This window comes from Drosophila teissieri, chromosome 2R (assembly GCF_016746235.2).
Source record: "Drosophila teissieri strain GT53w chromosome 2R, Prin_Dtei_1.1, whole genome shotgun sequence".
Lineage (NCBI taxonomy): Eukaryota > Metazoa > Arthropoda > Insecta > Diptera > Drosophilidae > Drosophila > Drosophila teissieri.
The window spans coordinates 15,510,263-15,521,535 of NC_053030.1; the positions used below are offsets into that span (position 1 = coordinate 15,510,263).

Below are 11,273 nucleotides of genomic sequence, written 5' to 3' on the forward strand. Positions count from 1 at the left end.
CTGACTTAAACACCTCTGAGTCCAAATCGACCAGAGAACCACTATTACCTTCCAATGCCTCGACCTCCTCATTTACTCTGGAAAGTGCATCTGGCACGACATTTAGTTTGCCACTGCGATGCTCGATTTTAAAGTTAAACCGCTGCAACTTCAGAGCCCAACGAGCCAACCGCGAGTGTAAGTCCGGCTGAGACATCAGCCATTTGAGGGAGGCATGGTCTGTAATGACCGTAAACTCGTGGCCTTCCACATAAGCCCTGAACCTGTTAATACAGACTATCGCCGCCAAACACTCCTGCTCTGTCACAGAGTAATTGCGTTGAGCTTTATTTAGCTTCTTGGATACGAACGCTATCGGATATTCGTCGCCATCGGAAGTTTTCTGCACCAAGACTCCGCCGACACCAGTCTTACTTGCGTCACACTGCACAAAGAAAGGTTTTTCGAAATCCGGACTGCGCAGAACCGGAGCTGAACATAACATTGTTTTTAACTGCTCGAATGCCTGCCTTCCTTCCGCGGTCATAACGAATTTCTGTCTTGGCTTCAACAAATCGGTCAGAGGCGAAGCTACTGACGCAAAATTCTGGATAAATTTTCTGTACCAGCCGACCATGCCCAAGAACCTCCGGAGACTTTTAAGAGAGTTTGGCAGAGGGAAATCGGTCATGGCTGATACTTTGTCGGGATCGGTTTTTATGACCCCTTCTCCGACAATATGTCCAAGATACCTCACGGAGCGCATGCAGAATTTACTCTTTTCTACGTTCAACGTGAGTCCAGCCGCCTTTACATGCCCTGCAACAACCTCTAATACCTTCAAATGCGATTCAAAGCTGTCCGACACGATCAATAAATCGTCCAAATAGACAAAAACCTCATTTCGCAATTCCGCTGGAATGACTTTGTCCATTAGTCGCGTCATTGTTTGCGAAGCATTGGTCAGTCCGAAGGGCATAACTTTGTATTGATAAAGTGGCTTTCCAGGTATTGTAAATGTCGTCTTTTCGCGAGAATCTGGGTCGAGCGGTACTTGCCAATAGGCATCTTTAAGGTCTAGGCTGGATATGTACATAGCCTTTGGAAGTCGACCCAAAATTCCATCTATCTGCGGGAGCGGATAAGCATCCTTTTTGGTCACCGCATTGACCTTTCTACTGTCCAGGCAAAGCCGAACCTTTCCGGGCTTTTGCACTAAAACTACTGGGGAGGACCAAGCACTGTCGGACTCCTCAATGACCCCGAGCTTTAGCATGCGATCCACCTCTGCGTACAGGAGTTTTTCTACAGCCGGTGAGACCGGAAAATGCCGTTGCTTTACCGGCTTGGCATCCCCCACATCAATTGAATGCGAGAGAATAGAAGTTCTACCTAAACCGACTTCAGCAAAAGATGGAAACTTGCCTATGACTTTTTGTAAACTCTCGCGCTGCAAAACAGTAAGATCATGTGTTGTAGATTCTATTTCAGAAACTTGCATCTCTGGCGGCAGTAAATCGAATTTAGACCAAAAGTCAATGCCTAAAATTAAATCTTGGCTAAGAGATGGTGCTAGGTGAAGCTCAAGATTTCTTTCCTGAGTTTTATATCGGACCGGAGTATTTATTCGTCCTAACACTTCCTGCTTTTTCCCATCTGCAGTACTTATCGAAAATAATCCGCGCTTAAAAGATACTCGATTACTAATTATCTGCTGTGCTAAACTACCACCTATTACGCTTACTGCTCCTCCTGTATCCAATAACCCCAAGACGATGCGATCTAAAACTCGCACCTCGGCATATGGGCGTTTATCCTTATCTTTGAACCTGATTGCATTAATTGATTTGAGGGCTGCCCAGTAATTTCTCATGCGCTGAGCATTCCTTGAATGAGACTTTTGACGCTCTAGATACGGCTGCATATTTGGGGAATTTGAACTTAAATCTACTAAACTTGGCCACACCATCGTTGAACTGGATTGTGCAGCTGCATTGGAACAATCTATGGGTTTGATTTTGGGCTCGACGAGCGTTGGCGTTGAACACACAACGATGGCCTCGGTTGTGTGTTCCCTTTCGAGTTTTTTTGACATTTAGGGCACGAAGGTTTGTACGTATTTGGTTTCCCACAACCATAACAAAATATTTTGCGCTTCGCTTCACAGTCGTGGTAGCGATGACCCTCCTTGTGGCAATTCCAGCAGAGCAAAGCCATAGCTCCAATTTCTGCTTCGCCCTCCGCCTCGGAAAACTCGGACGCATTATCGGACAATTGCTCTTCCAACAGCTCACAAACTTGTTTTCGGTATGGAACAGCCTTCTGATACCCTTGGGATTTCCGTACGTCTTCTAAAAAGCTTTCCCTACGCCGGCATACTTCCCTCAGTCTTTCCACTGTGCGGATGGGGAGATTAAGAAGTTCATGTCGAATTTCTGGCCTTAAATTTCTTTTTAATATCTCAACCATTTCCATCTCGGTTAACGGCATATCCAAGCTATCACCCATATCCTCTATAGCACTGCAAAAAGAATCGAAGCCTTCCTTATCCCGCTGCTTCCGATCACGAATAGCTTCACGGATATCCAGATCAGTGCGTGCATCTCTGAATTGCTTCCGCAACGCCATACACAAAGATTCCCATCTGAGATTCTGGGTTTGTTTGTGGCATCTCCAGTAGAAATCTCGCGCTTTCCCTTCGAACAAAAGGCTAGCGTTGCTGCTTAGTACTGAGAAATTACCATCCAAAGTTTGGCCAGTCAGCGCCTCTACCCGATAAATAAAATTGTCGACACTAATTCCTTCCGGATTCCCACTAAACCGAAGCTTCCAACTGTTTACGATATGGCCAACCTTATCTGGCCTTTGGCTGAGGTCCGAATGGTTACTCCTTGGCGTTTCGCGTCTCGAGCCTGCTTGGCCACTCAACTGGTCCAATACTATATCCCCAAAAGAATTATTTCTCAAATCCCTTTCTTGACTCTCGCCCGCAGTGGCCTGAATTTGGGCAGATAGATTTGCCTGAATTAATTCGGACATTTTTTTCGATAACTGCACGAGCAAATCGTTTTGCATGGACTGGACAGCGTTGACCACCGCGCTTTGGATCAACTCTGTTTGAGCCTTTCCCAACCCTGCTGAGTTTGAAGAGCCACTCGGAGTCTGCTCGCTTGCTACTAAAACTTGTGTTTTCTGACCTCTGGTGTTCTGAGATGGTGTGGCCGCTTTTTCAAAACACACCGTGTTGCACGTGGGACAGGTAGTTTTATTTTTTGAATGTGCTACTATGCAAGACTGATGGAACTCGTGTCCACATTTGGTTCGGTAAATTTTCCCACCTTCTAAACTAACTTCACATAGGGGACACCTTGTTGCGGCTGCTCCCTCGGAATCGGCCATTGCTTCCAGTAAAAAAATACTTTAGTTTGGGCTTAAGAAATATTATAATAAAGACTAAGATAAAGATTGCTTTTAATTTGGATATTTTATCCCTAATAATATTAAAAGATTAAACAGATATAAAGTATTTAAAAGATTTTTGAGCGATAAAACGAGATTTGATATATCATAAATAAAATTTGCCTTTTGGCATAGGTTTGCTCCCCGCAAAAATAATGTTAGCAACTTTCGGAAGATTGGGTAAAAGATAGCTGAAAAGAGATTAGAAATTTGCTGCTTATGCAGAGTTAATTGGCTATGTTTTGCTAAACTGCGATAACGACAACAAATATATTGCCAGCCAAACTCAGATTCAATTAGCAGAAATATACCCTACTTTGGCGAATCGGTACATCGTTTTCGTTGTGAAGCGTGGCCAGTAGCTTTCTTTTAAAAGAAAAACCAACTGTGACTCCTATTCACCTCACAAACGCGACGCCGTTCGACCGTAAACAAATTGGAGTCCATAGCTCAGACTAATTATCCGTGGCCAGGAGTTGAGTTACTTATAACTCTATCGCCTGTCAGTCCAACGCGTCTAATTAATCTTTGCTGCAAATCCCGGAAAGAAATTAAAGAGAAAGATTTGTCTCTATTTTACCCACTTTATCAGGCGTGGCTAGCTCTGAGCTTGCGGACAAGTTAATAGGCTATAGATCCTATGCACCTAATAACGCGCTTAAACTGAGACGAGAAATAGATTTGAGGTGAGTGTTGCGGCAACCGTTGGCTGAAAGGTCAACACCAGTTTCAGCCCACCGTGATCCTACTGTCCTCCCAAAAATTTAAGAAAATGATGAATAGACGAATTTTCTGCATGTGTTGGTGTTTTGGTGTTGATACCAATGTTTTTCGACTAGTGAAAACGACTTTCAAGCTCCATTGTTGGGCGCCAGATTATTTAGAAAGATAATTATTACTGTAACGGATTGCTACTCGGCTTGGGTGGTGATGGGAGGTATTTGGGACGCACGCGCAATGGTCCAGCTGCTCCTTGTCGGCTATTTGGGGTGGTGGTCTTGTCCCCATACCTCAGCCTGATCTTCCTCTAAATATTCAAATAACTTCGCGTGCAGCGACAAGAATTGGTTGAGGGCTGAAAGAGTTCAACATAAAACAGAAAATCGGACGACAACTACTTTTCCCCATCTTCCTTGCGATCCTCTGATGGCCTCGAGGTCGCTAATGCCCGCCCTGCCTTGGCCGCCTTTCTCCAAAAATCTGCATTGCACAATATACTCGGACGGCCCCTTTTAAGATCACTAACACATATTCACACGGGAGTTATCCTAGCCATAGGCAAACGAAAAGCTTTCTAGCACATTATAAATTTTATTCTTAACACACTAAGAGAATTTTCTTACAGCTAACAAATGGGTAATTCAGCATGGAGGCTAGCAACAAGTGCATGCACCAGTAACAAAACGTAAACAAAAATGAGTAAAAATCGCATGCGAGAAAAAATGTGGGACCTTAAATAACTATCAGAATTGTATGCGAGTCGAATAATAGAGAAAATTTCGATATTTAGATCTCCACTAATTTCGAGTGTGCCATAGGCACCCAAATGGAACTTAAGAATATTAAAATTAAACAAATCAAATAAAGAGAGCGATTGCTGCTCTGGTGGCAAAAACAACATACATATGTGCGAGAGTTAAAGAGAGACGGACAAACAGAAAAAAATCAGATTCTAATTCCGGCATTCCACTCTTGGCCTTGGCCTTGAATTCGCATTCCTCCTCTTCCTTTTCTTCAGAGGCTCTAAAACTTCGACCTAATTTCGCTCGCGGCGGACAGTGGGACAAGGAATCGAAAATTCAGACGTAATTACTTTCTTTCTTTTTCACCAAATTATGTATACCTCATTGATCATTGCCATTGCAATTACGTGATTTAATCACTCACCAACAATCCGGAGTTCCACCGACGAAAGCGCTTCCGTTGGAGTCTGCCGCACCTGTGGGAAACTTAAATATTTTTTCACTCTCTGCATTGGTCTTTGACCCACTGTGCCTTATTGCTTAATCATAGGCTTGCTAAAACTGAACAAAAGAAACAAAAAAAAAGGAAGAAGAAGACGGAGCACATAAGGGACACTAAAAAAAATGATGGACTCTTTTCCTTATCTTTCCCTCTCTCCTTCGCACTGCCACTTTTCACTTACATAATAACTTATTCCACTATACAAAAAAAATCTCTCCACTATTTTCCGGCCTTCTCGCTCACTAAGGGGGTTTTTCCCGCGCCGTCGATCAGCGGATTTTCCTCTGGTCGGATTCACCAAATTACGGCCAGAACGCGCGACAAAACTTTTGCTCGCCCGCCGAACAAGAAACCGCGATTGCAACTGCTGGACTTGGTTATTCTCCCCTCTCCTTTTCGTTCCTCCTCTTCTCGTTCCCTTCTTTAAGTGCGCAAGGGGAACATGGCGACAAAATGGAACGTGGAGATTTCTACGTCCTCGATGGCTCTCTAAGAGTAATTAACCAAAAATAAGAGTCCGCCGAAATGGAAAAGAAATTGTGTGCTGCCGCGATTCCTAATTGGGACGTATCTATGCCTGCTTGCAACCCTTTTCTGCCATTCAGAGGCCTAATTCAAAGGTTATTAATTAGTAATCAGCTAAATGCAGCTCCTCGCTACGGGAGTTTCGAGCCGCCGTTTCGTTTCTCCCTGGGCTGAGCGATCCGTCGTTCTCCGAGGAAAATGTCTGCCACCTGGCTCGATGTTAAGCCGTCCGTTTGGCTCGCACTTGCGCTATATATTTAGCGCCAAACCCTGAAACTGGATTCAGCGCTGCCTTGTGGACAGCCAAATTGGAAAAGAAAGCTGGCGTCGAGTTGATCTAGCTGGGAAGCTATCTCCGCTCTCTCCAGCCAAACCTACGGTATTTGCCGAAATTTGACAGCTGCCTATGTTGCCTCTTCCTATGCTAAAGCTCTCCCCCGACTTTCTTCGTCTGCCCCTTGTTTCGACGCGGGAACGACATGTAGATGGAGCCACCGCCTTTCTGGCCTGCCGCCCGATTCGTCTTGCCACAAGCGCTACATTCGGTCAGCTCCTTTGGCATCTTCTGTCCGGCAATGAAGACATTTTGAATAGCACAAAAACAAACAAGCGGCAACCAAATGCCACCACTTGCCGCTGCCCCTGTCCCGTTCCCTTTTTTCCGGGTTTTCCGCTCCGGGTTTTCTTGGTTCCTGCTTCATCTTCGTCTTGCGTTCTTATACACTGCGAACATATTCACTGTGTTATACATGTTGGCATGGTATCTCTTCTCTCTGTTTGCACTAGTTGGTTATCAATGATTTGTTTTATAATTTTAAGATATATTTCATTTATAAACCAACTGATCATTCAGCCAAATGAAAACTTTGAGCGTATTCAATTAAACTTTAGTTGTTCCTCTTTTCTGCCAGTGCAGTTGGGGTCTTAGCTCAGGTAAAAATAAATTGTAAATAATTCCGTTTATGCGGCATGCGAAGACAAAACACATAAAACTGCCAACCAACCGAGCAGCCAGCCAGCCAGCCAGTCAGAAATGGTTTTAGACATCATTTCTAAAATTGCCTGAGATCAGATTAATGGCGACTGACTAGACTTGCATCATCAGCACCACCAGTCGCACCACCCACTCCACTCACCACCCACTCCATGCACCACCCACTCCACTCACCACCACCCACTCCACGCGTTGAGTGCTGCAGTGGCTGTCAAGTCAAGTTGGCCGCAACACGTTGCCCCTAATGATTTATCATCGCTCATGCTCATACTTATGCTTATGAGTGCCGCACGATGATGTCGATGATTATGATGAGCAAAAGGACGACGAGGACGAGGACGTGGACGTGAATGAGAATGAAAACGAAAACGGGACTGAGTGCTCGAGTGGTGCATCCTTCGCCATCCTTGGCGTTAATATCTGCTTAGGTGCACTCTGGCTTTCTGCATTTAAGCCACCACTAATTTATGCAAAGTGACTCCTCGGCTTTTGACATCAACTGCCAGTGAATAGTGTGGATCTCCCGATTGCAATTCGATTTGCATTGGCATCAGACGCCATTAAATTAAACACGCAACACTTGTGGAGCATCGCTCATAGGGAATATATAAGTGATTTACTCTCTATTGCGGTCTGTTATAAATCAACTTATAAAGGTTTTTATTAAATTATTTAAATTTTATTTAAAGAAAGAAAACTTGTTGCAGCAAGCTTTGAAAAAGAAACTAAAGTTTTTACTAATATCGTTGGCTGGAAATATATATTACACAAACTACTATAATTGTAAGTTGGTATTGAAATAACGTAGCTTTACCAACTCTTCATTCTTTTACCATAGTACAATAGTTACATTACATTTGATCAATGGCTGATGGATTGAATTTTACGGTGGGCGATTTTCCGCCAGGTGCTATAGAATACTCCAGTACTGAGGGCTACCCAAGTTCCTCGGAGGTCCCTCTACCAAGTATCCTGATATCGGGCATCATGGTCCTTGGTCAGATGATCTGGTTTAGATTGAGCTCCAAGTGCGGAACAGTGAACGGAAGCGATCTAAAGCGAAAATCTCGGAATGAAGAAATCTCGCGTTAAAAGCTGCAAATACGTCCATTGATTGAAAGTATTAAATGCTCGTGAAGTATAATCGTATAACACTGCTTTATTGGAATCTATAAAGAATATACTTCCGGAGTGTATTTCATTTTGCCTCGCGGTTTCGAAACAATTTGAATTGTTTTATTGGGAACATTTTCCTTGGCGAATTGTTGGCTAAATTAAAAGTGCCCAGTCCCCATTTCATTTCTAGACTTTTCATCTTCAAATTAAAGGCAATCAAGCGGAGTCCTGCCGGCGTGGCTCCTCGTCCTTTTGGCTCTTCGGTCAGCTCCTTTGGCATCTTCTGTCCGGCAATGAAGACATTTTGAATAGCACAAAAACAAACAAGCGGCAACCAAATGCCACCACTTGCCGCTGCCGCTGCCACTGTCCCGTCCCCTTTTTTCCGGGTTTTCCGCTCCGGGTTTTCTTGGTTCCTGCTTCATCTTCGTCTTGCGTTCTTATACACTGAGAACATATTCACTGTGTTATACATGTTGGCATGGTATCTCTTCTCCTCTCTGTTTGCACTAGTTGGTTATCAATGATTTGTTTTATAATTTTAAGATATATTTCATTTATAAACCAACTGATCATTCAGCCAAATGAAAACTTTGAGCGTATTCAATTAAACTTTAGTTGTTCCTCTTTTCTGCCAGTGCAGTTGGGGTCTTAGCTCAGGTAAAAATAAATTGTAAATAATTCCGTTTATGCGGCATGCGAAGACAAAACACATAAAACTGCCAACCAACCGAGCAGCCAGCCAGCCAGCCAGCCAGCCAGTCAGCCAACGATCTGTGAGGGGGATTGGGTGGTGGTGCCAGGTGGAAGTGGTGGTGGTGGTGGTTTGGGCCAGGTGAGTGGGGTGGCCAAAGGTGGGCCCCAAGTGCTGTTAGAATTTACTACGCTCGAGGGGCGGGGCAAAGGGGAACCATGACGGCGTTGCAGGTCATTTTCATGGCTGCCGTGGCATACGTAATTGAATAGCAGACAGCAGGAACAAAGAAGAGTCGAGCGGAGGGACATGGGAATGGGAATGGATCCAAATATACCTCGCACTCGTTGGATTAATTTTTAATGAATTCTCTCCTTCAGCCCGTGCCCATTCCCATTCCCACTCCAACACCCATTTCCATTCCCATACACATACCCATTCCGTTTCCATTGCTGCGACGTCTTGCACTTAGACCAGCGGTCGGCAGCGTCCCATTAGGTGTCCCATTTCACAGGAACAGGACATGGCTCTGCTCCTTTCCTGCCAGCACACGTACAGCGTTCAAGTTCGGGTGACTTCAGGATGCGTCTTCGCCTCTTCTTTTGACCCTCCACACTGCTGTCAATTCAGAATTTTCCCGTCTAATCTGACTTCTTGTAAATATTTTTCTTCTTTTTTAGAGTTTATTTTATATGAAACAAATATGTTAAATTTACAGAGCTACCGTCATTCTATACCACAAAGTAAAAGTAGCTCGGATTGGGACAAAATGTCTTAAAACTTCAGTCTTTTCTTAAATATTTATTTTTTGTATACTTGACTTCCGTATCTTTTATTCAAAAAATAACAAGCTCCTTTTTGGAAAAGGCTTTTGCACGTGTGTTTTTCATTGCACCGTTTACCTGTCATTGTATGTGTGTGTGCCGACCGCCAATTTAGACCGTCTTTATTTGCGGCGGCCAAGACAAATACACAACAAAGCCACGTGTGTGTGTGAGCCAGGATATAAAAACTTAAGTGAGATCGAGTGCAGATGGAGTGGGAACTGTGGTTGGCAGTAGCGCTGGTTCCTGGGGGGAACTTTAATATTTCAGCCATTTAAGTTTGGCGTCAGTCTGCTGGCTCATATGCAAATGCAAATATGGCTAAGGGAAGCGGGTTTGAGCCACAGGAATTATAAAAATATGCCAGTTCACGGCACCAAAAGGAGATGGAGGAGTGGGGGTCATTGCATGCACATGCAAGCGAATTAACATTTAAATTAAAAAAGCAAAGGCCTCAAAGTGCCAAGCCAAATAAACAAAAAGGGTAAGCGCCGGACATCGCGACGACTGCCAGATACCGTGTGAATAATATTTAACATATATAGAAAAAAAAAGTGTAATTAAAATATTACAATTTTTGATTCATTTACCATATTCTAGGTTAAGTAAATTATAAAATGATAACAAACCAAATAAATGAACCGAATATCAAAAAAACTCTTTTCATGATTTCTTAACCAAATTACATTGCAAGTTTTAATTTTATAACTTTACCATTTATTATCTCGTTAATTTATTATTAAGTATAGCTCAGTAAGCCCTTAAACGGTAAGAGCCTTAAAATCTGCAGCGAAGCCCGAAGTTCCCGAAAGCTCACTCGCCTCTCTCTCCTTTCGCAGGACTCGCATTCTCTTTCGCGTGCCTGCTCTCAGTTGCAAAACAGCTGCTTGTCCTGTGGCATAATTCCGCCTTTGTTGTCCTTTAGTATTGTTGTGGCAGCTGCTAATATTTGGTTTATCCCCGTCCTTTTTTTACCACCAAGTAACCTCTGTGAGCTGAAATCTGTTTAACATAAGGATCTCAAATGTGTTGCCTACTTTTGTGGGCTGTGCTAAGTGAAGTGAAGTCAAGTGGTTAATTAGTTTGCCTAATGAAATATTTTACAATAAAATTTTAGGTACTTCAAAGTGACAGTTTTTCTACCTAGATATTTTATAAATAATTTTTGAATATTTTTTTTACATATTAAAACCAAAAAGGCGCAAAGCTGCAGCTGCATCAACAAGGAAGGCAGCTGACAAAAGCTTGAGTTTTGAAGGAAAGCTTGCTTCAAAAAGCTTTTGTAGTGCAGTTTTGGAGCGCAAACTATAAATTATTTGAATTGCACAATTCAAGACAATAACGTGAATAAAATGTGATACGCTGGAGCTAACACAGGTTCAGGTAGGTTAGAGGAAATATAATTATCCATATCCTTTTACTTTCACTGTGCACTTCAATTTAATAAACGGAAAACGGGATTATAGAAAAATCATTCGAACTGAAACGTGCTTCAACTCCTATTCAAGGAGATTAGACAATGAGTTGCATTCAGCGTATTTAGCTGTTATTGTTCTTTAATTTTGCATTTAAATTTAATGTTCTTGTAAGTGAAACATAAACAATTATTGATAAAGCAGTAAAATATGGGCCAACATACTGTTGAACTTTTGCATTTTTCTTGCAATTTCTGAACGAATAAATCAAATATGATTATTTGATGACCTTTCTGCCCCAA

General features: G+C 42.9%; 1 long non-coding RNA gene across 1 annotated transcript; it reads left to right on the forward strand.

Annotated features, from left to right (window-relative positions):
* Positions 1 to 7,629: 7,629 nt before the first annotated feature.
* LOC122614684 lies at positions 7,630 to 8,067 on the forward strand. The gene is made up of 2 exons (XR_006325758.1): positions 7,630 to 7,705; positions 7,761 to 8,067. It is a non-coding gene; the product is annotated as an uncharacterized LOC122614684 (long non-coding RNA).
* Positions 8,068 to 11,273: the final 3,206 nt, after the last annotated feature.